Source organism: Rhinolophus sinicus, chromosome 7 (genome assembly GCF_057876585.1).
Source record: "Rhinolophus sinicus isolate RSI-liver-muscle chromosome 7, RSI-T2T, whole genome shotgun sequence".
Lineage (NCBI taxonomy): Eukaryota > Metazoa > Chordata > Mammalia > Chiroptera > Rhinolophidae > Rhinolophus > Rhinolophus sinicus.
Window position 1 is genome coordinate 39,243,037 of NC_142507.1, and position 5,926 is coordinate 39,248,962.

The 5,926-nt window shown below is 33.6% G+C and overlaps 1 non-coding gene across 1 annotated transcript; it reads left to right on the forward strand.

Annotated features, from left to right (window-relative positions):
* Window positions 1–2,038: 2,038 nt before the first annotated feature.
* On the forward strand, window positions 2,039–2,167 carry LOC141568727 (small nucleolar RNA SNORA40). Its single transcript, XR_012491947.2, has one exon. It is a non-coding gene; the product is annotated as a small nucleolar RNA SNORA40 (small nucleolar RNA).
* The last annotated feature ends 3,759 nt before the right edge of the window (window positions 2,168–5,926 follow it).

The window sequence follows — 5,926 nt, forward strand, 5'->3', positions numbered from 1 at the left end:
ACAGTAAAATCTAATGTTTCCAAAATTTTGTGCCTATAAGATCTCGCGTAAAAGGAAACTAAGTCAGGAAAGATGATATTGTAAAACACTGTCAATGAGGTTCTTGCTCAGATGCTCTATGGTGCAAGAATGGACTGAATGAGTTGAACTATAAAAATATTACATTTGGTCCGATTTGAGCCCTGTGATAACGTTCTAATGGAATAGAGGCCACAGGATGACCTTCTCTACATTTAGCGTCTTGTTGTAGCTGATATTCTGTGGTTGTATGTATTATTAACATCTATTAACCTCAGAATAAAATGTCATATTGAAACTGAAGAAGGATGTTGGGACTCTGCTAAAGAAGATTGCCTTTTTCAGATGCAATGAGATGTAAAATGGAACCTCTTTTTCCTAGCTGTACATTTTATAAGGACTGGGTGTTACTTTAGGAATTCTGTACACAATTCTATCTTAGGCTCTTGTATTCTGTCAATGTCAATCTTCTCTGTAATTTAATTTGACTGGGATATTTCTTTTTCTTTTTTCCTTTTTCTTTTTTTTGACAAGTGTTGTATTGCTGAAGATTTTCTATGCCTCTTCTAATGGATACTACAGGCATACCTCATTTTATTTCACTTTGCTTTTTTTGTGCTTCATAGATATTGTTTTCCACACATTGAAGGCAAGACCCTCCACAACCAAAAAAGATGATGATTTTCTTTATTGCAATACTTGCTTTATTTTGGTGATCTGGACTCAAACCTGCAATATCTCCGTAGTATGCCTGTAGTTTTTCTTTTAACTTATTGAGAAGAATATTTAGAGTCCTTAGAGATAAATTATGTGGTGCATATGGAAAAAGCACTGATATTTTAACTGACATGTACTAAGTGATTAGGAGAAAAATAATAGAAGGATATTGTTTAAATATGTGTGTCATATTATTGACGGCAGTTAAATGCATGCACACTTGAAGAGTGACTACCACCAGCAAGGTAAAATGCTAGGTATGAGAGGTAAAAAGAAAATCAAGGTGTGGCCTTTGGTCTGGAGGACCTATCATTTAGTGGAAACTGGCCAATAGTTCTCTATGGCCTCTGATAATTTTGCACCTAATTTTCCTGTAATTCCAAAATATATAAAAAGACTAATCCAAAATATGTAAAAAAGAAGAACCATATAGTAGAATACAATGTTTTTCACTGCATCCTTGGGATAAATTAAATTTCTTATTGCTATAAATAAAATTTGACACTATAGATATGGATTTAAAATAGTAGAAAGCAATTCTAGTTCTTTTTTTCCTTTATCCTTATATTTGCCTGTGTCAATTGTATACTTTCAGAATCCAAAATAATTACTGCAAAATTTAATCATTTGCTTTTCAAAAGCTTCTTGCATATTTTCAAAGTTTGTATAGAGTCCTTGTTAATTCTAAAATTTAAAAATTCATTTTTTGACAAATATTGAACACACACGTTTAAAGCTAGTCTTTTTTTGTAAACTTTTCCAAATCACAGAAATTTTAGTTATAGAAATAGAGAGCCTTTAAAAAAATGTTTTATTTTCTTAAGTTTGGAGATGACGGAATAGTTATTTCCACTCCACTCCCCTCCCTGCTCAAAGCAGAAAATAACAGCAACGAAAACTGTAGGAAAAAAAATCCCCTTCATCTCTAATAAAATTGAGATTTCCAGACAAAATAATAATGACCACATAGAAATACCAATAAAGTGGAATTTGGATTAATCTATAGAGGAAACAGTACCAACAGGTTTTGAGCATTGTAAAAATCTCTTGAAATATGGTGGTGTCTGACCACAAAGATGGAATCAAAGATTTCTTTCTTTGAATAGTGAGCTGCAGGGATGTGGTAGGCCTTGGAACTATACACAAATCCTATTACATAATGTGAGAACAGAAAAGCTACGAGAGACCCCATCTTTTTTCAGAAGAAGTTAATAAGAATTGCAAGTAGTTGCAAGAAATATGTTTGATGATGAGCTTGACAATTGTACAAAGTTCATTCAGGGCTGTAAAGAAGTAACTACATAGTATCTGTGTTTGTTTTTGTTTAATCTGTAGAGGAAGATTTACAGACAGGTGCAAAAAAGTAAATCCTCTTTGGAAACCCAGAACTCATGGTTCAGTATGAGTTTGGATACATATAAGAAGGAACATGAAAAAAAAGGAAAAAAAAAAAGAAGTAACCAGCAGAGGGCTTCCAATATTCACTCTCTTTATTGTCAGATATCCTGGGACAAAGAATAGAAGGTAGGTGACCTGGTCTAATCTCCTTTTCAGCTGGACTTCTGGGAAAGGGACTACTGATATTTGTTAGGAGGAAGAAATCTTTTCTCTGAAGTGTCCCTTGTAGAGTGTTCCTGGCTAAGGGTTGCCTATAATAAATAGAACCTAAAATCCATGAGGCATGGCAAATGTCTTATAAGTTATTCAACTCTCTGATACATAAAATGGAGATGTTTTATACCTTAAATGCTCCCATTGTGTGAGGTCACCCTGTAAGCCTTATTTAGAGACCTGATCTATTGTTCTGAACCAGATATTCATGTCTTATGTAGGAAGATGAGACCTGGGGAATTGCTGTTGATATCTCAGGTCTTTTCCTATTTTATCTTGATTAACTGTATCTTCTTGATTAACTGTATCTTTGAAATCATCAGTAAAGGTTGATGCAGGAATAAGATCTCTGATTCATTTGTGGCTTATTTGATAAACAAGTCTATGTGTTAATTTGAGGGGATAAAATGCACTCTCTGACACCACAAACAAGCTTATAGCATAAATAGCTTCATAAAGATCCATACTGATTTTCTGCCATTTTGAAAAGTTATTGAGAAACAGGCATAGGTACTACAAAAATGATCTCAGAGCACGCACAGAAGTTTAGGTGAAAAAGTGTTCTGAGACAACGTACACCAAATAAAGCTGTCCCAGCTCACATGGCCACCTCAACCCCTACACATGTACATAAAACTTTAGCTGGATTAAGAGATCTACTCATAATAAAAATGAGTAATAACCAGAAAGGAAACTATATATATGACCTATGTTAAGTAATTATTTAAAAAGGAAAGGAAGATAAACAAGAGGCAGATAAATATTTACAGCAGTAGAGAATCAATAACATTTTTAAAATACACCAAATGTCATTGGAATAATTTAAAAATATATAATTTATAATAAACAACAAAGCTATAATTACCTAAGCATAAACCTAACAAAATTGGAAATTGATACTATAAAGAAAACTCTGAAATAAGAATGAAATGGAAAAATATTTATACACATGAAGGGGATTCTTGGAATTAAAGATGTAATAACTAGAATAAAAATTCAATTAAAAAGTTGGAATGTAAAATTGAGGAAATCTCCCAGAAAATAGAAGAAAAAGATGAGACAGAAAATAGAATAGATGATTATTCCCGGAATTTCAACATCTAATTTTAATGATATTTGACGAGGCTATAGGAAAACCAGGAAAGAGGCGATTATGAGCTCAAGGATATATATAGATCAAAATTGAAATGCCGATAGCAATGCACATCATTAATATTTCAGAAAACTGAAGGGAAAAAAGGTGATGCTAAAAACTGCCATGGAAAGAGAATGACTTATTCTTGTTCTCATATGGTGGAGCGGATGAGATTAGCAGAGTGCCAGTAGAAGACAGTCCATAGAGTGTGGATTCAGACTTTGACTGTACAATTTATTTGCTAAGTAACCTGAGATAAGCTACTTAATTTCTTTGGCACTCAATTTCCTCATCTGTCATTAGGGAGATAGTATTACTTTTTACAAGTTTGTTATGAGGAATAAATAGGCTAATACAGAACTTGGTAAATAAGCAGTGCTGAATTATTGTTAGCTGTTATTAGAAAACTTATTAACAGCAACACTGTAAGCCTGGCACAGTAGAATAATCTTTAAAATCTTGAGGGAAATGATTTCCAACTTAGAATTCTGTAGCCAGCCACACTGTCAGTCATGATTTGTGGGCAATAATAGATATTCACCACATGCAAAAACCTAAAAATATATAACTCCCATGTGCCTTTTTTCACTAAAATGAGTAAGTAAACCCAGAAAGAGAAATTAAGATTCCTGAGATAGAGAAGCTCTAATACAGAAGAGAGGCTAAGGGAATTCTCAATGTAATGACAAAGAAAGGCCCACAACAGTAGACTTCCAGCAGGCTAGAGATAAACCAATAAAGATTATTTCAGGACATTCGTGGGATTTGAGAGAAAGGTTATTTTAGAAAAATAATACATTATGAGGTTTGACCATGTGAATAATTTGATTAAAAATAATTTTAGATAATAGTATGAGGTTTGGGAAGACTTATGCAGCTATTTTTTTTTAAAATGTCAACCAAATAAAAAATAAACAAAAAGTTAACATTGGGGAAAGTGAAAACTGTTTTCTAAGAAAGACAGTGAAATGTTAGAATGCTTGGCTGAGAATGAAAATGTTTATTTAGACATAATATTGAAAACAGAAAATTTGGATTTAACTAATAAATCCATATTGGGAGGATGGGAAACAGAAAATGTGCATGTGTGAAGGATGTATTATAGTGCTAAATTGTAATCTTCTAAATTTGGAAGTCAATACATAAATCTACCACAGAGGTGAGGGTGGTGGTTTATAATATATATGTCCTAGAAAAAAAATAGGAAAATCCTTATTTTTCACATCACATTTATTTTTAAATATTAAAGGTCACCTGCATTAGAGTGCCAAAGCTAGTGGTAGATTCAAACTTTTAGAGTCACAAACTACTGAAAACATTTTGGAACCCGCATTTCTTTGTAATAAAATAATTAAAAAAAATAAACAAAATTGCATATAAATGCAAGGAACTCTAACAAGGTTATGAATTTTTTATTATCAAATTACAATGTTCTTCTTTTTAAACATAGACATAGAAATTTTTTTTTCCAAAACGTATTTTTTTTCCTATTTAAGCATTTCTGAAACCATAAGCTTAGATTAATTTGCTTACTGCATTATCCATTTCAGGTTAAAACTTAGGCAATCCTAATGTAGTCTCTCCATAGTGTTAAACACACTTTGGAAAATCCTAGAGGTCTGTGTCCCACTGCACATTGAAGATTTGGAAAAACATGTGTTCTATAGCACAACTGACATAGTATTTAGAGTTGGATTTTACCGAGTGTTATAGATCGACACTATGGCCCTTCAAAGAAATATGCAGTGCTACAGAAGAGTAGACTTGATGAGGGCTTAAAATTTAGGAAGGAACTATATCCAGGAAGAAACACTGTATTAGGTGTTGACCTTTTCTGTGCTCTTTCTTTGGACTATGGGGAAAAATCAAGTTTACTGCCTCAGATTTCTCCTCTCCTATGTTTGACTCTAATCTCCCAACCTTCAATAATGATTGACATATACAGGGGAGGATAAAGGTGCAAGGCAGTAAAAGGCAAGTGTGGCCAGTTCCCTGCCCTGCCATTTGAGTGGAAGGAGCAGCTTTCTTTAAAAGAATTCTGGAAGCTGACAAGAAGGGGCATGAGTAGGGGCCCACGACAAACTTAGAGGCTGTGAGGATGACTACCTATATGGCGGGCTGTCGAAGGATAGATGTGAGACAGCTGTTCTTTTTTCCGTATATACCATAAAATGGTGATGCTAATATTTGGAGGTATATTGCAATTATCCCGATTAGGATTTTGGATTCTCCCTTTCTCTCACATGTCTTAGACAATGCCTTATATCATTTTGTCTTTGATGTAGAAGTTGGTACACAGGTCAATACGGAGACCCTGGTGTGGGTTCTAGTCCATTCCACAAATCAAGAGTTTCTCTGAAACCTTTCAAAGTTTAGGTACAAGTCAAAGCAGGTCCAAGAACGTGTCTGTTGTTCTGGACCTACTGTCTTCTATGTTCTGGACAT